This window comes from Pongo abelii, chromosome 7 (genome assembly GCF_028885655.2).
Source record: "Pongo abelii isolate AG06213 chromosome 7, NHGRI_mPonAbe1-v2.0_pri, whole genome shotgun sequence".
NCBI classification, from domain to species: domain Eukaryota; kingdom Metazoa; phylum Chordata; class Mammalia; order Primates; family Hominidae; genus Pongo; species Pongo abelii.
In genome coordinates, this window is record NC_071992.2 from 87078684 (window position 1) to 87102371 (window position 23688).

The following is a 23688-nucleotide window of genomic DNA, read 5'->3' on the forward strand; positions in this document are numbered from 1 at the left end:
CTCTATCCCTCCAACAGTACCATGTTTCCTTGATTTCTGTCACTATAAAATGTCTTGAATTTGTGTAGACTGAATTCTCCCACTTAGTTTTCTTTTTCAAAAGTATTTTGCTATTCTAGTTCCTTTTCTGTATAAATTTTAGAATGTCTTATCTATATCCACAATAAAAATACCTGGAATTTTGATAGGAATTGGTTAAACCTGTATTATTATGTCTTCTTGGTGGGTTGACACCTGCATCTTTATGTTTCTGTATCCCTTTTAGGTTTTCTGTATCATAGTCTAATTTGTCTTATTTAAATAATATTGCCCTCGCTCTCTTATGTGTAGTTTTGATGGCTAAATCAAAACTAAATCATTTTTCATCCTTTTACATTTTGGTTATCTGATTCTTTACATTTGGTGTTTGTTACTGTTAGACAACATACAGTTTAGTTGTTTTGCTAATCTAGTTTGACAATCTCTGACTTTTAATAGGTGTGTTTGGGCCATTTACATTAAAATAATTATATGATAAAGTTCAAATGTTTTCTATTTTTCCTATCTTATTTATCCCCTTCATCTCTTACCCGTGCCTTCTTTTGCATCAATTAAATGTTTGTAGTATTTTATTTTCCCCACTATCATTTGCAGTATGTGTTTTAATTTTTTGGTTGATGTTGCTAGATCTTTGCATAGCATTACATCACTTCACTTCTAATAGAAAAACCTTACAACAGTATAATTTAGTTTACTCTTAGTGCTCTTGTTGTCACACATTATACCTCTACATATGATATAAAACCCCAAAATATTGTCATCATCTTTATTTTACAAAGTCATTTTCCTATCTTAGGGGCTCAAAAATGAGAAGAAAGGCCTATACATTTACCTACATTTTTACCATTTCTGATGCATTTTTATTAATTTATATATACCCAAGTTACTAAGTGATACTGTATTCCTTCCAACTGAAGAACTTTTATTTTTTATTATTATTTATTTATTCATTTATTTTTTATTATACTTAAAGTTCTAGGGTACATGTGCACAACGTGCAGGTTTGTTACATATGTGTACATGTGTCATGTTGGTGTACTGCACCCATTAACTTGTCATTTACATTAGGTATATCTCCTTAATGCTATCCCTCCCCCTCCCCCCACTCCACCACAGGCTCTCATGTGTGATGTTCCCCTTCATGTGTCCAAGTGTTCTCATTGTTCAATTCCCATCTATGAGTGAGAGAACATGCAGTGTTTGGTTTTCTGTCCTTGTGATAGTTTGCTGAGAATGATGGTTTCCAGCTTCAACCATGACCCTACAAAGGACATGAACTCATCCTTTTTTATGGCTGCATAGTATTCCATGGTGTATATGTGCCACATTTTCTTAATCCAGTCTATCACTGATGGACATTTGGGTTGGTTCCAAGTCTTTGCTATTGTGAATAGTTCCGCAATAAACATACGTGTGCATGTGTCTTTATAGCAGCATTATTTATAATCCTATGGGTATATATCCAGTAATGGGATAGCTGGGTCAAATGGTATTTCTAGTTCTAGATCCCTGAGGAACCGCCACACTGTCTTCCACAATGGTTGAACTAGTTTAAAGTCCCACCAACAGTGTAAAAGTGTTCCTATTTCTCCACATCCTCTCCAGCATCTGTTGTTTCCTGACTTTTTAATGATTGCCATTCTAACTGGTGCGAGATGGTATCTCATTGTGGTTTTGATTTGCATTTCTCTGATGGCCAGTGATGATGAGCATTTTTTCATGTGTCTGTTGGCTGCATAAATGTCTTCTTTTGAGAAGTGTCTGTTCATATCCTTTGCCCACTTTTTGATGGTGTTGTTTGTTTTTTTCTTGTAAATTTGTTTGAGTTCTTTGTAGATTCTGGATATTAGCCCTTTGTCAGATGAGTAGATTGCAAAAATTTTCTCCCATTCTGTAGGTTGCCTATTCACTCTGATGGTAGTTTCTCTTGCTGTGCAGAAGCTCTTTAGTTTAATTAGATCCCATTTGTCAATTTTGGCTTTTGTTGCCATTGCTTTTGGTGTTTTAGACATGAAGTCCTCGCCCATGCCTATGTCCTGAATGGTATTGCCTGGGTTTTCTTCTAGGGTTTTTGTGGTTTTAGGTCTAACATTTAAGTCTTTAATCCATCTTGAATTAATTTTTGTATAAGGTGTAAGGAAGGGATCCAGTTTCAGCTTTCTACATATGGCTAGCCAGTTTTCCCAGCACCATTTATTAAATAGGGAATCCTTTCCCCATTGCTTGTTTTTGTCCAGTTTGTCAAAGATCAGATGGTTGTAGACGTGTGGTATTATTTCTGAGGGCTCTGTTCTGTTCCATTGGCCTATATCTCTGTTTTGGTACCAGTATCATGCTGTTTTGGTTACTGTAGCCTTGTAGTATAGTTTGAAGCCAGGTAGCGTGATGCCTCCAGCTTTGTTCCTTTGGCTTAGGATTTACTTGGCAATGCAGGCTCTTTTTTGGTTCCATATGAACTTTAAGGTAGTTTTTTCCAATTCTGTGAAGAAATTCGTTGGTAGCTTGATGGGGATGGCATTGAGTCTATAAATTATATTGGGCAGTATGGCCATTTTCACGATATTCATTCTTCCTATCCATGAGCATGGAATGTTCTTCCATTTGTTTGTATCCTCTTTTATTTCGTTGAGCAGTGGTTTGTCGTTCTCCTTGAAGAGGTCCTTTGCATCCCTTGTAAGTTGGATTCCTAGGTATTTTATTCTCTTTGAAGCAATTGTGAATGGGAGTTCACTCATGATTTGGCTCTCTGTTTGTCTGTTATTGGTGTATATGAATGCTCGTGATTTTTGCACATTGATTTTGTATCCTGAGACTGCTGAAGTTGCTTATCAGCTTAAGGAGATTTTGGGCTGAGATGATGGGGTTTTCTAAATATACAATCATGTCATCTGAAAACAGAGACAATTTGACTTCCTCTTTTCCTAATTGAATATCCTTTATTTCTTTCTCCTGCCTGATTGCCCTGGCCAGAACTTCCAACACTATGTTGAATACGAGTGGTGAGAGAGGGCATCCCTGTCTTGTGCCAGTTTTCAAAGGGATTGGTCCAGTTTTTGCCCATTCAGTATGATATAGGCTGTGGATTTGTCGTAAATATCTCTTAATATTTTCAGATACGTCCCATCAATACCAAATTTGAGAGTTTTTAGCATGAAGGTTGTTGAATTTTGTCAAAGGCCTTTTCTGCATCTATTGAGATAATCATGTGGTTTTTGTCTTGGTTCTGTTTATATGCTGGATTACGTTTATTGATTTTCATAGGTTGAACCAGCCTTGCATCCCAGGGATGAAGCCCACTTGCTCATGGTGGATAAGCTTTTTGATATGCTGCTGGATTCGGTTTGCCAGTATTTTATTGAGGATTTTTGCATCAATGTTCATCTGGGATATTGGTCTGAAGTTCTCTTTTTTTGTTGTGTCTCTGCCAGGCTTTGGTATCAGGATGATGTTGGCCTCATAAAATGAGTTAGGGAGGATTCCCTTTTTTTCTATTGATTGGAATAGTTTCAGAAGGAATGGTACCAACTCCTCCTTGTACCTCTGGTAGAATTTGGCTGTGAATCCGTCTGGTCCTGGACTTTTTTTGGTTGGTAGGCTATTAATTATTGCCTCAATTTCAGAGCCTGTTATTTGTCTATTCAGGGATTCAACTTCTTCCTGGTTTAGTCTTGGGAGGGTTTATGTGTCCAAGAATTCATCCATTTCTTCTAGATTTTCTAGTTTATTTGCATAGAGGTGTTTATAGTATTCTCTGATGGTAGTTTATATTTCTGTGGGATTGGTGGTGATATCCCCCTTATCATTTTTTATTGCATCTATTCGATTCTTCTCTCTTTTCTTCTTTATTAGTCTAGCTAGCAGTCAATCAATTTTGTTGATCTTTTCAAAAAAACAGCTCCTGGGTTCATTGATTTTTTTGAAGGTTTTTTTTGTGTCTCTATCACCTTCAGCTCTGCTCTGATCTTAGTTATTTCTTGCCTTCTGCTAGCTTTTGAATGTGTTTGCTCTTGCTTCTCTAGTTCTTTTAATTGTGATGTTAGGGTGTCAATTTCAGATCTCTCCTGCTTTCTCTTGTGGGCACTTAGTGCTATAAATTTCCCTCTACACACTGCTTTAAATGTGTCCCAGAGATTCTGGTATGTTGTGTCTTTGTTCTCGTTGGTTTCAAAGAACATCTTTATTTCTGCCTTCATTTCGTTATGTACCCAGTAGTCATTCAGGATCACGTTGTTCAGTTTCCATGTAGTTGAGCAGTTTTGAGTGAGTTTCTTAATCCTTAGTTCTAACTTGATTACACTGTGGTCTGAGAGACATTTTGTTATAATTTCTGTTCTTTTACATTTGCTGAGGAGTGCTTTCCTTCCAACTATGTGATCAATTTTGGAATAAGTGTAATGTGGTGCTGAGAAGAATGTATATTGTGTTGATTTGGGGTGGAGAGTTCTGTAGACGTCTATTAGTCTTCTTGGTGCAGAGCTGAGTTCAATTCCTGGGTATCCTTGTTAACTTTCTGTCTCATTGATCTGTCTAATGTTGACAGTGGGGTATTAAAATCTCCCATTATTATTGTGTGGGAGTCTAAGTCTCTTTGTAGGTCTCTAAGGACTTGCTTTATGAATCTGGGTGTTTCTGTATTGGGTGCATATATATTTAGGATAGTTAGCTCTTCTTGTTGAATTGATCCCTTTACCATTATGTAATGGCCTTCTTTGTCTCTTTTGATCTTTGTTGGTTTAAAATCTGTTTTATCATAGACTAGGATTGCAACCCCTGCCTTTTTTTGTTTTCCATTTGCTCGGTAGATCTTCCTCCATCCCTTTATTTTGAGCCTATGTTTGTCTCTGCACATGAGATGGGTCTCCTGAATACAGCACACTGATGGGTCTTGACCCTCTATCCAATTTGCCAGTCTGTGTCTTTTAATTGGAGCGTTTAGCCCATTTACATTTAAGGTCAATATTGTTATGTATGAATTTGATCCTGTCATTGTGATGTTAGCTGGTTATTTTGTGCATTAGTTGATGCAGTTTCTTCCTAACATCGATGGTCTTTACATTTTGGCATGCTTTTGCAGTGGCTGGTACCAGTTGTTCCTTTCCATGTGTAGTGCTTCCTTCAGGAGCTCTTCTAGGGCAGGCCTGGTGGTGACAAAGTCTCTCAGCATTTGCTTGTCTGTAAAGGATTTTATTTCTTCTTCACTTATGAAGCTTAGTTTGGCTGGATATGAAATTCTGGGTTGAAAATTCTTTTCTTTAAGAATGTTGAATATTGGCCCCCACTCCCTTCTGGCTTGTAGAGTTTCTGCCAAGAGATCCACAGTTAGTCTGCTGGGCTTCCCTTTGTGGGTAACCTGACCTTTCTCTCTGGCTGCTCTTAACATTTTTTCCGTCATTTCAACTTTGATGAATTTGACAATTATGTGTCTTGGAGTTGCTCTTCTCGAGGAGTATCTTTGTGGCGTTCTCTGTATTTCCTGAATTTGAGTGTTGGCCTGCCTTGCTAGATTGGGGAAGTTCTCCTGGATAATATCCTGCAGAGTGTTTTCCAACTTGGTTCCATTCTCCCCGTCACTTTCAGGTACACCAGTCAGACTTAGATTTGGTCTTTTCACATAGTCCCATATTTCTTGGAGGCTTTGTTCCTTTCTTTTTTACTTTTTACTCTAAACTTCTCTTCTCGCTTCATTTCATTCATTTGATCTTCAGTCACTGATAACCTTTCTTCCAGTTGATCGAATCAGTTACTGAAGCTTGTGCATTTATCACATAGTTCTCGTGCCATAGTTTGTAGCTCCATCAGGTCATTTAAGGACTTCTCTACACTGGTTATTCTAGTTAGCCATTCGCCTAATCTTTTTTCAAGATTTTTAGCTTCTTTGTGATGGGTTCGAACATCCTCCTTTAGCTCGGAGAAGGTTGATTGTCTGAAGACTTCTATCAACTCATCAAAGTCATTCTCCATCCAGCTTTCTTCCATTGCTGGTGAGGAGGTGCATTCTTTTGGAGGGGGAGAGGTGCTCTGATTTTTAGAATTTTCAGCTTTTCTGCTCTGTTTTTTCCCCATCTTTGTGGTTTTATCTACCTTTGGTCTTTGATGATGGTGAGGTACAGATGGGGTTTTGGTGTGGATGTCCTTTCTGTTTGTTAGTTTTCCTTCTAACACTCAGGACCCTCAGCTACAGGTCTGTTGGAGTTTGCTGGAGGTCCGCTCCAGACCCTGTTTGCCTGGGTGTCAGCAGCAGAGGCTGCAGAACAGCAAATATTGCTGAACAGCAAATGTTGCTGCCTGATCGTTCCTCTGGAAGCTTCATCTCAGAGGGGTACCCAGTCGTGTGAGGTGTCAGTCTGCCCCTACTGGGGGATACCTCCCAGTTAGGCTACTCAGGGGTCGGGGACCCACTTAAGGAGGCAGTCTGTCTGTTCTCAGATCTCAAACTCCATGCTGGGAGACCCACTACTGCCTTCAAAGCTGTCAGACAGGGACATTTAAATCTGCAGAGGTTTCTGCTGCCTTTTGTTCAGCTATGCCCTGTCCCAGAGGTGGAGTCTACAGAGGCAGGCAGACCTCCTTGAGCTGTGGTGGGCTCCACCCAGTTTGAGCTACCCAGCTGCTTTGTTTACTTACTCAATCCTCAGCAATGGTGTGTGCCCCTCCCACAGCCTCGCTGCTGCCTTGCAGTTCCATCTCAGACTGCTCTGCTAGCAATGAGCAAGACTCCATGGGCATGAGACCCTCCAAGCCAGGCATGGGATATAATCTCCTCATGTGCCGTTTGCTAAGACCCCTGGAAGAGCACAGTATTAGGGTGGGAGTGACCGGATTTTCCAGGTGCTGTCTGTCATGGCTTCTCTTGCCTAGGAAAAAGAATTCCCTGACCCCTTGTGCTTTCCGGGTGAGGCATTGCCTCACCCTTCTTTGGCTCTCCCTTGGTGGGCTGCACCCACTGTCCTGCACCCACTGTCCGACATGCCCCAGTGAGATGAACCCGGTACCTCAGTTGGAAATGGAGAAATCACCCATCTTCTGCATCGCTCATGCTGGGAGCTGTAGATTGGAGCTGTTTCAATTCCCCAACTGAAGAACTTTTAACATTTTTTCATAATAAATTCCTGCTGTTAACAAATTCTTTCAGCTTTTGTTTGTTTGAATTTTTTTACCTTTATTTTTGAGGACATTTTTGTGGATATAGAATGCTATAGTGTCCTTTTCTTTTCTCCCTCCCCAGTACTTCAATATTTCTCTTGCTTGTTGTTGTCTTTTGTTCTTGGGGTCTGTGGTTTGATATCTTTCATTGTTTGGGAGAAATTATCAGCCATTCTACTTTAAAATGTTTTTCTGCTTTATTTCTCTCTTCTCCTTCTGGGATTCCAAGGGTAGTATATAAGACCACTTGACTTTGTCCCAGAGTTCTTGAATGTTCTGTTCTGCTTTTTTATTTTTAACTATTTATTTTTATGTGTTAGCTCAGTTTGGGTAATTTCTATTGAGCTATCTTTAAAAATCACTGATTTTTTCTTCAGTTGTCTGAAGTCTAGCAGTACATCCCTCAAAGGCAACCTTTGTATCTGGTATAATTTCTGTTTGTTTCTTTCTTTTAGTTTTTATCTATCTGCTGAAATTCCACCATCTGTTTATGAATGCTGGCTATATTTTTTACTAGAAACTTTAATACATTAATAACTATTATTATTTTAATTTTTTCTTTTGTAGTGATTTTAGACTTACAGAAGAATTGCAAAAATAGTACAAAGAGTTCCTATATGTACTTAACCCAGCTTCCCCTAATATTAATATCTTATGTAAGTATGGTACAATGATCAAAACAAAAAATTAAGATTGGCACAGTACTATTAACTAAACTACAGAATGTATTCAAATTTCACAATTTTTTTTTCTGCTGAAGTCCTTATTTGGTCAGGATCCCAGCAGGGTGCCACATTACATTTAGTTGTCATGTCTCCTTAGTCTCCTCCAACCTGTGACAATTTCTCAGTCTTTCCTTTTCTTTAATGACCTTAATGCTTTTGGAAACTACTATTCAGGTTTTTGTAGCATATCCTTCCATTTTTTGTTGGTGGTAGTTTTCTCCAGTGTTGATTGAGAGTATTGATTTTGTGGAAGTACACCACAGAGGTGATGGGCTTTTCTCAGTGCATTGTATCAGGGAGTTCATAGTATCAATATATTTTATTAGTGATGTTAACATTCATGACAGAGTTTAGGTGGTATCTGTCAGGTTTCTCCACTGTAAGTTAATATTTCCTTCTTTATAATTAATAAATATTTTGGGGGAGACATTTAGAGACTATACAGATATCCTATTTCTCCTTAAATTTTTGTCCATGAATTTTAGCATTCATAGATAGACCTTATCGGCAGCAATTGTTACTGTAATGTTTTGATGGTTATTTTCTCTTTTTTTCATTTTGTTTACATTTGTTGACTGGAATTATTTTGTAAAGGTGACTTGTCCCTTCTTTGTTTGTTTATGTAATATGGACTCCTGGTAGCACCAATCTGTTTTCCATCTTTATAATTTTCCCTTTTCCATAGTGTCATATAAATGGAATAATATAATATATAATATTTGGGGTTATTTCATTTAGAAAAATACATTTAAGTGTTGTCCATGTTGTTATTTAATTTGATAAGTTACTCCTTTTTACTGTTGTATTATCCCACTGAATGTATGTACCATTTTTTATCCACTTATCAGTTGAAGAATATCTAGGCTACCAGTTTTAGCACTATGAATATAGCTGCTGTAAACATTCATGTACAGACTTTTGTGTGAACATAAATTTTTAATACATTTGGATAATATGTAGGAGTAGGATTAGTGGGACACATGGTAAGTACATATTTAACTTTTTAAACTGTTTTTTGAAGTGGCTTTATCATTTTGCACACATTTTGAAAATTCCAGTTGTTACACATCTTTGGTATTATCAGTTTTTATTTTTTAATTTTAGCCATTTCACTAGGTGTATAATGGTATCCCATTGTGAATCATAGAAATTTTTTCTGTTTGATGTATTAAACACCTGTGTCATAACTGAATATTGTCCTGTTGATTGCTTTGTTTCTTGACAGTCAGTTTTTTCTTTTTCTTTCCCTTTGGAAAAATCTTATAATAATTGATTGAAATCAAGACATAATATGTAGGATAGTACAGACTGAGATTATTATTACTTGTGCCTGAAAATGGGCACAGCTTTTCTTCTCCTAGGTCTTTGATGTGGGGTTTAAGGTATATCTGGTTAGGAGCCAAGCTGGGTTTGGGTGGTGATGTTGCTACGATTACTCTTAATGCATCACTGTCTTCCAATGTTTCTGGCATTACTTTGTGATCAGGGATGAGGACTGGATTGCTGAGGGTTTTTCATAATGTTCATATTTCACTCCCAGTTTTAGACTTTCCTATGCACTTCAGAGATGTCTCTCTATGCTCTGTGTGTCCCAAAGTGGTAAACTGATGTTACGTGTTGTTCAAGACTTGCTAGCTTGGTGGTAGAAAAATGGTAGACATTTTCTGTGATTCTGGTTCAGCTTCAATCTTAGGCAAGCCATGTGCCCCTACGGTCTTAGTGTTTAGGGTTTTCTCAGTGATCATGTCTCCCCAGTGTTAGAGGCTCTCTCTCTCTCTTTTTTTTTTTTTGAGACGGAGTTTCGCTCTTGTTGCCCAGACTGGAGTGCAATGGCGTGATCTTGGCTCACCGCAACCTCTGCCTCTCAGGATCAAGTGATTCTCCTGCCTCAGCCTCCCAAGTAGCTGGGATTACAGGCATGCACCACCTTGCCTGGCTAATTTTGTATTTTTAGTAGAGATGGGGTTTCTCCATGTTGGTCATTCTGGTCTCGAACTCCTGACCTCAGGTGATCCGCCCTCCTAGGCCTCCCAAAGTGCTGGGATTACAGGCGTGAGCCACTGCGCCCAGCCAAGGCTCTCTTATGTTCTACGTCCATGTTAGTTTCAACCTCTTACTCCGGGGTAGTAGTCAATTTTGTTCTGCTTCTTTCCCCTGGCTGCAATAAGTTTTCACTTGTGCCTTTGAATGCTGGGGCCTGGGTGAAGGAAGCAATGTACCTAGGGCACAATATTTCAGGAAATCCTCACTCTCAGATTTGTGCAAATGCACAGCTGACACTGCACAAACCAGGAAGTGAATGCCTTTTTCTTTTTTGCCCCCTGGATGCTTTGCTTACCTCACCCGAGTCCTGGCTTTGGCCCTAGGGGTGACAGAGTTTTCTGCTCTTCCCCTACTGGCTTAAGGCTTTTTATTTCATAGGAAGAAGAATTTGGTTAAGACTTCATGCCTTTCCACACTGGCATCTGTTCTTTTCTCCAGACTTACACACAAGGGAGATGTTCCAGGTCTTCTCTCCTTCCCCAATACCGCTTATGAGCACCCAGTGAGATCTGTGGACAAGAAGAGCCTGTGAGTGGATGCAAACTCCTATTGTGTCTGTGATTCCAAGAAGATCTATACTTTTACTCTATTCTTCATCTTAACAGTATCTCAGATATTACAGCTGAAATTTTACCAACTCCTTGGCTAACACTGTCTTTTTCCCATGCCCTTACCCAGGTAAGCCTGTCTGTGGAAGCACTTATCTTTGCTTAGATGTCAGGCTAGTAAGTAGCCCCAGGTTTTTAGTTCTAATGAGCACAGGAAAAAATATGATTTGGGAAATTACCTACATTTTTCTTGTTGCTAGTATAGGAGGAATGCTCTTTCTAGCTTTCTACAGCTTAAGTAGAATTTTTCAATACTTTAAATATGTCATTTTCTTGTCTTCTGCTTTGCCTGTGTTTTTACATAAGGAGTCAGGACTCACTCTTACCTTTGTTCCTCTGTATGTGATTATGAAAAATATCTGCTTTTATAATTTTCTGTAATTTTTCTCATAACTTTAACATAAATGTTCAGAAATTTGATTATGATCTTCCTTGGTATGGTTTTATTTGTATTTATTTTGCTTTGGACTCAGTGACTTTCTTAGATTTGTGGGTTTAGTTTATATTTTTCACCAAGTTTGGAATTTTTCAGTTATTATTTCTCTAAATTTTTTTTCTGTACCCTCTTCTTGCCTATTTCCTCTTGAACTCTGTAAATATGATAGACCTCTTGATATTGTTCCATAATTCTGAAGTTTTGTTAAACTTTTTAGTCTTTTTAGTTTTTCTGTACTTATATTTGAAAAATTTCTGTTGCTTACCTTTTTCTTCTGTTTCTTGTTTGATGTTTTTCTTCTGTTGAGTCTAACAAGTTCTTCTACTTATCCAATTTTTTAGTTTTTTTATTTCATATGTATAACCCCAGACATTTCATTTGATTATTTTTATATCTTTAATCCTTATCATTATTATATACATGTTTCTAAAAAATCCTTGTACATAATTGTAGTAGCCATTTTTACATCCTTACTGCAAAAAAAAATTGTTTTTTTCATTCCTTTGTCTGTTTCTCCTGGACAAATTTTAAATTTGACTATGGGTCACATTTTTTCCTGCTTCTTCACATGTCCAGTAGATATATATAATCTATATTTGCCGACCACAGCAGATTATAAGATAACAATTAACAATAAGAGCAATGTTAATAGCATAAACGCTATTAGAAATCAAAAGTTGTATTGACGACAAAAATAAATATAGGAAAACCAGACACCTTAAATATAAGAACTTAAGAAGCACAATTATTTGGAAGCATTTATCTCAGGATCATCTTTATAACTCCTAATGATACCCTTTCTTAGCACAGCATAATTATTGATGATTAAAATGATGACTTGAAAAGTCAGAAAAAATGTGTTACATGTTCAGCACTCTCATTTAAAAAGGCAGCGAAATGTGAACCATTACAGAGATTCCTGCCTTTTCTCTCTTCTAGGTGTTCGATTCCAAGTTTCTTCTTGCCTCAAGGGCCTTGATAAGGCCTTGTCTGCTATGTGGAAGGCTCTTTTTTTCCTTTCTCTTTACGTGGCTAATTTCTGTTTATCTTTCTGGTTTTAACCTACCATTACTTCCTCAAAGAAGTCCTCCCTGATTTTTCAGTCAATATTAAGTTCCTCTGTTATACACACTCTCATTGTACACTAGACATTTCATCTATGGAGCTTAGTCATAATTATAGCAATTTCCACATTTATTTGTTTGGTGTTTATCAACACCACTATACTATGAACTCATGAATGCATTGACCCTATCTGTTTTAGCTATTGCTGTGCTGCCCAGTGAATGATAGGTTTCAAAAAATAACTTTTTGAATAAATAATGTTCAAACTAAAACAGACGTCAACATGTTGCAATACATCTATGAGACTTTGGTTTTAGTAAAAGCGTGCAATATGACTAAATAATTCCTTATATATGTGTATATTTCTTCTTAATACCTGGTAACAGTGTATGTGCTAAATATATGTTGAAGAAATAATGCTAAACAACAATGAATCACACTTGGGTTATTTTTCCTTATAGCCAGTGCTTCTCAGCACCTGAGAGTTGACAGTAACTGGATATTTTCACATTTTAATTACAAATTTAAATAGGCATCTATTTTCTTTTAAAATAGAGAAAGATACTTTAAAATTGTATTTGTTGTCAGATGCAACAATGTTGGAAATGTAGAAAAATGCAACAGTATGTGTTTAATTAGCCACTTCAAACCCCACAGTTATTCCCATTTTACTTTTTTGGATCATAAACACTCTGTAGAGTCAAACTACCACAAGTAAGTACATTTGTCTCACCAAGTATTCCCCACGTGGAAGCTGATATACTCTAATTAATGATACCCATTTGGTAGCTAGAGACAAAAATGTGTTTCCTGGGAGAAAAAAAAACAACAAAGGTTATGTTTTAATGTAATGGAAGATTAGGAATCCTAAGCAATTTGCTTATCAATCAAAACTTTGGAAATTTTGAAAAAAGGAGCTGTCTAGTTAACAGAGTTTTCACCTGGGGCTCATTAGTGGTTCTAAAAGTGGGTCTTTCTCTAGTTTCTAACTAATGTGCTGCTGGGAGTTAGGCCAGGTGTTCCTTACACTGATTTCCACTCAAAGCAACTTTATCTGAAAGCCCATCACCTTCACACCACACAAGTGCAACTCTGTTCACTGGTTTCAGTAAATTAGCTCAGTCTCTACTACTGTGCAAAGACCAAGATGAGTGGCTGGTTTCCAATAATAAGCACTGAGGACCCTAAATTATTTTGCCAGTTTGTCTTTTGTTAATGGGAATTCAAGCTGTTCAAATTCAGTTGTTGTTTTCTTTTTTCCTTTTTAAAAACTTGTCTTGCCATATTGAAGGAATTAAGTAAGAGTCCTCTTAGTCACTTTAACGAATTTATTGAGCAATTAAAGCAGTAGGATAATATTTTTAAATGAAAAAATTTAAGTTTACAACCATTTAGAGTTTACAAACAATACCTATTTGTCTTCTACCTTGTCTCAATGAGAGTAACTGTCACTCAGCATGGCAGAGGAACTTGCCCCAATTCAGTCTGGTTTCTCCTTTCAAACTTCCCCACAGTTTTCCATAGCTGGAGCAGACTTCCATTCCTCTTGTACTATGCCTTGCTGAGAAATCCCTTGACACATTCTTTCCTTTAATTTAATGTAAGACCTGGCCTTAAAATCTTTCTGTGTTATAGACTTCCTTTTGAAATCTTGGGCAGCTCTGAAAACAGAAAATATAAAACTGCACCAGACTGTACCAAAACCTGTTCTGAGGGCGATTCAGCAGGTTTGATTATATGCCAAGTACCTGTGAATACCCCAGGCTGAAGAGCTTTCATAAGCCATTATGAAAATAATGTAATTTTAATGATTTAGGGAAATGGGAAACAAGGAATAAAGGATCATAAGGGGGAGACAACCTACAACTCCAGTGTAAACAGGGAGTCAGAGAAAGGTAGAACGAAAGAAACTTAAGACAGGTAATGGCAGAATGAATATATTATAATTCTGAAAGCGAATTTCAGTATAACGAGTGACAGTATATTTCAGCTGTGTCTTCTAGATGAGATCAGGAGAATTTAATTCATATGGCAGAGAGAGAATTGTGTCCTGTGTACTTAGCAAAGGACATGGGTTTCTATCTTCTTTGAGAAAGCAGAAAGACCGTTTTCACAATCACTGATTATATAAAGACCTGTATTAGACTGACCACATCCTGATGCACGTGGGGAGGAAATGCACTTGGCATGTGGAGTAATCTGGGACCATAAGTATCCTCTTGTTAGAGAGGATTTGTATGTTTTCCTGAGTCTCTTTTAAAGGGCAATAAAATTTTTTTCACTTGCAAGTTGCATGTAATACATTCTGGGAATAGTGCCTTGTCGTTAAATACTGAGTAATTTATGGTAGCAAGAAGAATCATCTCCTAAATTTGTTCATTTTACTTCCACTATAGTGTCCAGAGAGGACGGTGGATAGTGTTTTCACCAGATGAGGCCTTTTTTGGGGGTACTAATTTATATGACTGCCCTGGTGGGTGAGAAAGAACTTAGAAAGGTTCTCCCTAGCTGTGTGATGCTCCCTGTTTACCATCAGAACAAGGAATGACTCCACATCCCATCCCATTTCTCCTATGATCAGGGCATCTGTGTTCTAGAGAGACCCATGGGCTTCCTCTTCCATAAAGTAGCTGGGGGCATACCTCTTACCTTGCCTTAGGCTTCTAAAATACTAAATGCACATACTGAATCTACTTGCTCGTGTTACTCTTAGAGAAATGAGACAGTGGGTAAAAATGCACCTCCTTGCTTCCAAAGAAAGAGTGGTTGTTTGTATTTGGAATGTTAGGTCAATCTAGGAGCAACAGTGAAATCATTCGCCTGCTTGACCAATTAGGATAGCATAGGATGTGGTCTATACAGTCAGTCACAAAGAACCATCATCAACAGACGATCTTGTTTAATTGTAAAGGACTTTTCTCTCACATACTTTTAAAGTATTTAAATAACCCTCTAAGAGTGGATAACTATCACCCAGGTGGTTTTTTTGGATGAGTTGGATGAAGGTGGTAGAAATCACTTATATAAATGTATTTGAAAAACCATGAAATCACCTTTCCCCCATAGGCCTGTGCTGAAACCACTTCCTGGTGGTTAAGCCTTAACAAACAAACACAAACCCTTTCAAGCCACTGAGAAGGTGTTATAGTTATGGTATGGCACCTGTAGTTAAAGACATAGGATCTATACAATTTGGAACTAGAAATTAATTCAATAAAGCTCATAAATTTTGCTGATGTTTGGGTCCAATATACAGTCCATGATACATTAAGGAGGTAAACACTGGATTTAATTGTTCATTTCAGAAACCAGTTGAGCTGTTTCTGCTGCTCCTATCAGCCTTTGGTAAAAACACACATACTCAATCAATCTAAAATATGGGTGATTTATGATCCTCAGCAGGTATTTATTTGAGAAGAAAATCACAGCAGGTCCTGGTTCATACTTGTATATGGCCCTCACAAAAATCAGCCTACTGACTACCTTTCAAAAAATTATACATGCATAACTCCAGTCCTTGTTTTGCTTTTAATGATACCAATGTAACTGAGACCTTCCACTTACCTGGTTTGGTAACCTGTAAGTGGGACCATAGGTTCCGGTTCAGGAAGTCAAAATCTCAAATAAAAACTAGGGATATAATGAACTCCCTATTTTTGGATTTGCAGCAGACAGAGGCAAGTACATTGTTTTGGACTATATCTTGAAGCTAAATCTCCTCCTTAGAGAGGTAATATGAGTACAGGAAAAGTGAACTTTGCTCTGTGAGAGGCTGTGAATGTCCCTAATAAACCTGTGTCCAAAACAAAAGAGAAAAAGAGGGAAAGAATGAAAAGAAGGAAGGGGGAGGGAAGGAAGGAAGGAAGGAAGGAAGGAAGGAAGGAAGGAAGGAAGGAGTGAATACAGGTCTTATCAGGGTCTTATGCTATTTAGTGTTCCTTTTTAGTATTTTTTCTTTTGAACAACAACACTTAGGAATTAAATAATATTCTCTGTCCAGCATGTTTAATGTGCTTTCATTTCTGTCCTATGGCTTTCTCCATCTCCAAGTCATGAATTATTTCTGCAGCCCACTCACTTTCCACCCTAACTTTCTTTCTTCTGTTATTCTGCTCTTACAGCTTTCTGTCTAAATATTTTTTTCTTTCTTCATTCTCTATACAAAGAGTAAAATTGTCCTCATGAGTTTCACATGTGACTAAATTTTTAACTATTGTATGAATTTTTGTTGTTGACTTTTATAAAACTTGTTTTTACTTGCTATTAATTTAATATGAAAGCTATAGACTATGAAAAACCCCAAAGAAATTTCTATGAAAAACCCCAAAGAAAAAAAGAGATCCTGAAAGGTCAAATAGGTAGCTAGATTACAATTAATATATTAACAAGAGTGGTCTAATATTTTTCAAAGTAGATTAGGAAGAGGATGGAACCTTCAGGAATCATCCATGCTAAGAAGACACTGTCATAGCCTTTGCCATTTTCAACCAGTTCCTTACAATATCTGGGGTCTGATAATTTCAAGAAAATGGGAATCTGTTTGGGGTTAGCTTTGGGATTTGTGGCACATTTGTGGAAGTCTTAGATCATGTAAAAAGCTTATAAATAGTAAGGAAGATCTCTGTAATGAGATTTCTTAATTTCCTATGTGATTTCCTTCTGGTTGCGAGGATTATTTAGAAATACATGACTTGGTTTCTATTTTTTATTTTAAAAACTATCATTTTATTACTAACTCATAGTTTTATTTTATTATAAGAGGGAAACTAAATTCTGTATGTTATCTATCATTTAAGATTTATTTAGTCCTAAGTTTTGAGTTCCTTATGTGGTTAATGTGTGGTTTGCTCTTGTAAATATTCCTTGACTATTTTCTGTGTGGTACAGAGTATTATACATGTCTAAAAGCTTGAGAGTGTTAAGTATATTGGCATTTCCTTGATATCTCTACTTAGTTTATGTCTACTTGATTGAATTAGTTTATGAGATGGATGTGCTAAAATCTTTAGCTATAATCATTGATTTTTCCATCTGAAATACTATCAGATTTTCCTTTTGCTATTTTGAGACTGTCCATGTAGGTTTATAATATCTTCTTTTTTTCTTTGTTCCTTTAGCCATTATTTAACATTTCCCTTTATGTCATTATATTGTGTTATGTAGTACAATTGCTTCCTTAGGAATCTTTTGATATACATTTTTTGGTCTATCTTTTTTCTTACTTTTATTTTCAACCTCTCTGTATCTTCTGTTTTAAGTGTGTCCCTTCTGGATAATATATTAATTGGTTTGATTTTTTTGTATCCAATATGAGAACTTCTGTCTCTTAATTAGCAAATGTGACTCATATACATTTATTGAAATTACTTCATGTTAGAATTGATTTCTTAAATTTCATTTTATGTCTTTCCTTTCCTTTTTCCTTTTTCCTTTTTTGAGGTGGCTTTCCATTTGATAGTTCAAGTTCTCTTCTATAATTCTAAAAGTTAAACCTTATAATTTTGTCTCTATTGTAGTTACTTGCCTCGAACTCATATTCAGTTTTATTCACTTTTCTTGAATTCTTAAACATATTAAGTTTTAACAAACAAGAACCTGGAACATTGTCTCCTTCAGCACCACATTATATTGATACTGTAAAAGTTTATTTACAGGTTGTTAATAGACATACTTCCTTTTGTTACTTTGAGCCTTACTCGTCTCATTATTTTGCTTTATCATTTCAAGGAATGATAAACTTCAAAGGTCATTGATTTCTTTTACAATTAATAACTCATGAACTACTTCCTAAATTTTTCTCTTCACATTATTTGAATACTTTCTCTAAGAGTGTTTTCAAGGTAGATCTTTGCATAGAAAATCTTCTGAGGCCTGATGTGTCACTGAATATTTGTATTACACATTCATATTTTAGTAACATTTTAGCTTGTTATCAAATTCTGGAATAAAGTTATTTTTCTTTAATACATAAAATATTAGTGTATTGTGTATCTAGCATTGCTGTTGGTAAGTCTGATCGCAACTTTATTTTTATTCTTTCGTAGATGATCTGTTATTTCCCTCTGCATGCTTTTAGAATCTCTCTTTGTATTTGATATTCTTAAGCCTCACTTCTTTTGATATTTTTAAGTCTCTCTTGTTAAATCCCCCCACTTCTTATCTGTACTGTTTAACACATTCAAATAGAAGTCTTTATCTTTTATTAATTGTAAAAAAATTAGGTTTATTCAAAGATTTTTTCTTCTCTTCGTATGCTTTCTTTCTGGTACTCTTATCATGCGTATGTTGGCACTTCTACATCTATCTTTTATATCTATTACTTCTCTTTGTCTATGTTTTCTCTTTTTACATATTTAAAATTTTCTTCTCGGAGAATTACTGAATCAGGCTTTCTATCTCTTTAAAATTCTTCAACTGCACCTATTGTTTGTCCCATCTACCATGCTGTTTATGTCAGTGTTTGTATTTTATTTATCTAATATTTCCACTTTTTGATTATTTCTGGTTCTTGATTTATGTTACAAATATTCCCTATGATCTTTCCTTTAAATATTCTTATCAGGATATTGGAAATTCTTGATTTTCACAACTCTGCTTCAGTGGCATATATTTAGCTTTTTGTCTTCAGAATTAATTGGGCTTCTGATGGTCCCTAGAGGTATCAGCTGCTCGGTCAGAAAACATATATGGGGAAGAAACTGAAGTTCATGCCACAAACTGTAGCAGCTTTGGAACAGAAGGGACCAGACAACCTCAAGGAGAATGGGCCCTAATACCAAAATTTACTCTTGGTGACCGTTGTTGCTTCTACTGTACCAGGCAACTCTCTTGGGCAGGATTTTACCTTTGCACACTTAGAAAGATCCTGCACTAGGGAAAATCAGTCTCCTGGGGAGGTATTCCAGCAACCATGCAAGTTTGGAGGCGAAGGGGTTGGAGAACCAAATGCCCAAGGGCAGCTACTTAGCCAGCACCCACTACCTGCCTTCATTAATTGTTCTCACAGGCAGGGCTTTTGAACCACCCTGGTACAGAACACCAACCCTGGTGCTTTGGGCTGTCTGTGCCATTTCTAGGGAATGAACGAGTAGTTACCGTACGAACTCAAAAAAAAAAAAAAAAAATACGGGATGAAGGACAGAGAATTAAACAATTCCATCCAGCTTATCCTTTCACTGCCACTTGGGCAACACACAGCCCCCGGCTGCAGTTGCTCAGCTCCTAGGCACATCAGCTCAACATGGTCTGTAGTGTCAGCAGGGGAAGTTGTTTCTATTGTTTCCTGGAGTCCAGGCTTCTCTTTGGCTGCTATGGTTTCTCCAGGTTTATTTTTAGGGGGGAAGCTAGCAGTGTATGTACCATCTTGACAGTAACCAGAAGCCATGAAAGGAGTTCTAACTTGTGTCTCTGAGGAAAGTCTCTTTTTATATGCTGCTCAATGTCATTTACTCATTGAAAAGGTATTTCTACAGTAAATAGCTAGGGGAAAATGCCTCAACTTTCTTATTGAACTTTCAGAATTCAGTGGTCAGATAATAATTGTTGATTTCCTAACCTTTAAAAATGTTAGAAAAACTTTTCATGTGATGTAATGTGACATTTGGTTATGTTACAAATCGCATGTGGTTAAAACTGCTGAACATTATTATAATTTTATTAATTTTCTATGTTGAATTGTTATCACATATTTTGTCCTGCCCAATTATCCAAATCCTTAGTGACCATTAATTACTGAGGAAAAGCAAGCATGGTCAAGTCAATGATATATGCAGGCACTCCTTGCTCTAGACAGGATCATAAAAATGACTGTATGAGCTGAAACCATACATAGTAGTCTTAATAATTAATGGTGAAAAATTACTATTGTTCTGTGACCTTTAAAATTTCTTGTCAAAACACTGAAATCTCTTTTACTGTTGTTTATAAATGTATAAGGAAATTAAAAAACATGGTAAAAGTATTTTTTAGTATGCTGTAATTTAAAGCATTAGAAATGGGACTTAAACTTTTATACTTTTGTAAAAGAACTTATGAAGAATAGTTTGAGCAATGTTTGTCTTCTCATGTATAACTTATAGTACTGAGTGAGCATTTTTTTCTAGGCTTTGGTGAATCTTGACACCCCATTCTAAGTTTGGATCAGCTTCCAACATTTTATCCTTTGCACTTTCAACCTTGTGAAGTATCTCTGAGTATCCATTTAAGGTAAAGATTTTTAATGGCATCAGTTCCTCTGGGAGATCTTCATCCTTTTCATCGCTACAAGTTTTTGCATTTATGTTGGTAAGTTCGTCTTCACCATGTTCTTCTGTCTGTAAATCTAGAGTCTCTCCATCAGTGGCAGTGTCAGCATTCCATAATCAGCTATTTCTTCTAGAACTCTATTTACATTCAATACAAATTTCACTTCTAGCATCATCACTTTTTCTATTTGTGTGTGTGTGTGTTTCACTTTCATGTTTGTTGGCCAGTTTCCTTTTCTGATTATCCATTTGTGTAAATGTCACATGGGTTTACCTCTGGGAGACATGGCCCTGATACCAACACACACTTTGCTCTCTGTGCATGAACTGAATAACTGAGACTCAGTGACCCATCACAAACAGACTGGAAGAAGTAGCATTAGTGGTCCATTGATTATGATAAACATCTGCTATTAATGTAATGATATGTGGGAAAAGAGCTGACAGCAAAGTCTGTATTTTATGCAATTACTCCCACTTAATATACCGTGAAATTTGTTGGAGGATTGTTGTTATTTAACTAAATAATTGTAACTGAAATTCATACATATAGAAACTATGCACAGTTAAACTACCCATCTATATTTTATAATAAGGCCAGTCATTTACCAACGGGGTGACTGTGGTGGCTATGAAAGTATGCCCCTCACATGTCTGCTAGAGGAGGTGTTTGATGGATGGCTTCAGGTGCTGAGATTTGAGCCTACCGCTGTGTTCCTGCCAGGCTACCATTTCCCATAGGCTGCTCCTGGCTAATGCCTAACTTTTGCAATGTCTGACTTGGGCAACTTTTGCTCAAGGACTCCCCACAAGCTGAGCTAAAACTTTTAGAAATGCATTCCAGTCTGTGGCTCTTCCTACGTAACCCTCCTTCCTTGCCTCTCTCCTTTACAGGGTTTACACCTGAATCCCGGTCCAAAGCCTGTCCCACCTCCTCTAACTCTTTCCCTTCTGGATATTTCCTTCAATAAATTTGTTGCACATCTCACCTCATTTTGGCATCTGCTTCTCAAAGGTTTTTTAATACAAGTAATTCTGAGAGTGGTCCAAGAAAACAGGAGTAACATGGAGTTTGGAACTGGATCTGTCGCCACCTGGCAGGTGAAGAGAATACCATCACGAGTGCCATGGAAGACACGGGTAGTCCCTGGAGTTTAATTTCTCAGGTGGTGAACTGGAGAAATGTCCAGATGAAGTAGAATGATTACAGATGTGATGATTTGAGCATTTGGAAGAACACCTACAAAGTCTGCAGAGCTGGCTAGTTATTGCTAAGTTGTATAAGTGCCCCAGAGAAGGATAACTAGAAAGAGGGTCATTAACAAGCAGTTACAGGGTGACAAAGAGGTCCTTCTCTCTTGTGCTGAAAGAGCAGAGGTAGTTAGGCAGTAGCCTGATGATCCAATAGAGTCATGGATGCCAGAGATATTTTGAATGCTCGGCCAAGGCACATCTGCCAGGTTAAGGTCAGAGCACTGGTTAAGAAAACCTGAGATCCTGAAGTTCGGGTTGGGGACAAGACATCTGTTAATTTATTTTATTTGTTTGTTTATTTATTTAGAGATGGGGTCTTGCTATGTTGCCCAGGCTGAATTTGAACTCCTGGGTTCAAGCGACCCTCCTGCTTTAGCTTCCTCAGTAGCTAGAACTGTAGGTGCTTGCCATTGTGCCAGGCCCAGGGACAGGAAATCTAAATGGTTGACTCTGAGTATGTTGGCTCTGTACAACCTCTGGAGCCACAGAGCTTATGATGGGGGTGCCCACCCTCTTCTAGTACAAGCTAGCACTCCCGGTGCTGGAAGCCATTGCACAAGTTGCTAGGCAGAGGCAACGGGTTCCCCTCAGGAACTGCCCCACCCACTCTTCTGGCTGCCAGTTTGTAACCAGCCAGTTGTTAATCTCATGGTATTGTCCCTCCAGTAGGAATGATGGAAAATAATGATAACACAAGAAGTTGTGGGAAGACAAAGGAGGATAACTTAATTCAGTCTTGATCAAAGGAGGGACAGAAAGAATAGACTACTCAGCAAAAGTCAGGCATGAATTGGGGGTGTAAACCTTGGTGGAAGAGGAATATTCACATGGAATAGAAGAGGAGAGGGAGGGGAATTCTACATAAAAGGCATGGCATGTGTAGGGGCAGAGAGGTTTTAGAAAATATAACATTTTCAGAAGCTGAAAACAGTTCAGTATATCAGAAGCACAGGCAATATCAAGGAATACTGAGAGATGAGATACAGGTTGTGCAAGTGTCTAGTATGTTATCATATTTAGCTTTTGTGAAGAACAGTATGAGTAAGCCCAGGATGAATTTAGCTGTGGAGGGAGGGTGAATTACATGATTACATTTATGTTTATCAACAATTACTTAGTGTCATAAAATTATGTATGCGTATATGCACCAATGTAGTTATCCTTCTTTTACTTTAGTTGGTAGCGGAAATGAAGTTGTTAGTTTTCAATAAAAATGTTACAGGAAAGGGGTCCCAATCCAGACCCCCAGGAAGGGTTCTTGGATCTCCTGCAAGAAAGAATTCAGGGCAAGTCTGTAAAGTAAAGTGAAAGCCACTTTATTAATAAAGTAGAGAAATAAAAGAGTGGCTACTCCATAGACAGAGCAGCACTGAGGGCTGCTGGTTGCCCATTTTTATGATTATTTATTGATGATATGCTAAACAAGGAGTGGATTATTTATGCCTCCTCTTTCTAGACCATATAGGGTAACTTCCTGTCATTGCCCTGGCATTTGTAAGCTGTTGTGGTGCTGGTGGGAGTGTAGCAGTGAGGACGACCAGAGGTCACCCTTGTGGCCATCTTGGTTTTGGTGGGTTTTAGCCAGCTTCTTTACTGCAACCTGTTTTATCAGCAAGATCTTTATGGCGTGTATCTTGTGCCAACCCCCTCTCTTCCTGTGACTTAGAACGCCTTAACTGTCTGGGAATGCAGCCCATTTCGTCTCAGCCTTATTTTACCCAGCTCCTATTCAAGATGGAGCTGCTCTGGCTCAAACGCTTCTGACAAAAACATTCATGATATAAACTTTATTTTTAAGATTCGATGGAATTAGAACTATAAATTGACCTGGAACTTGCCCCCTTAAAATGCCTGTGGAGATTCTATAGGTGGTTTAGAAAATCCAGTCAAGTTGAATTCACTAGATTTTCATCTGAATCCTGTTCCTCAGGAGGCCTTTTTTTTTTCAGTGGGAAGACCAATTTTTAGTGTCTGTTTTTCACAGAACTCTTCCAGTCAGTATTTGTTCATTGAAAGAGAATGACTTTAGAAAGTTATTTGTGGAGGCTCAGAAGCCACAGGGAAATAAAAAGATTTGAAAATTGTTATAAAAATTAAAGGTTATGGAGGAAGGACAGCTTTGTAATACAGAC

At 37.4% G+C, this 23688-nt stretch overlaps 1 long non-coding RNA gene across 2 annotated transcripts in view; it reads left to right on the top strand.

Moving 5' to 3' along the window:
• LOC112134655 (uncharacterized) overlaps positions 1-23688 on the top strand; it is a 111822-nt gene that overhangs the window by 86347 nt on the left and 1787 nt on the right. For both annotated transcript variants that reach the window (XR_010141203.1, XR_002916022.3), the window contains 2 exons: positions 20162-20342; positions 21197-21442. This is a non-coding gene — a long non-coding RNA (uncharacterized LOC112134655). The remainder of the gene's footprint in view (positions 1-20161; positions 20343-21196; positions 21443-23688) is intronic.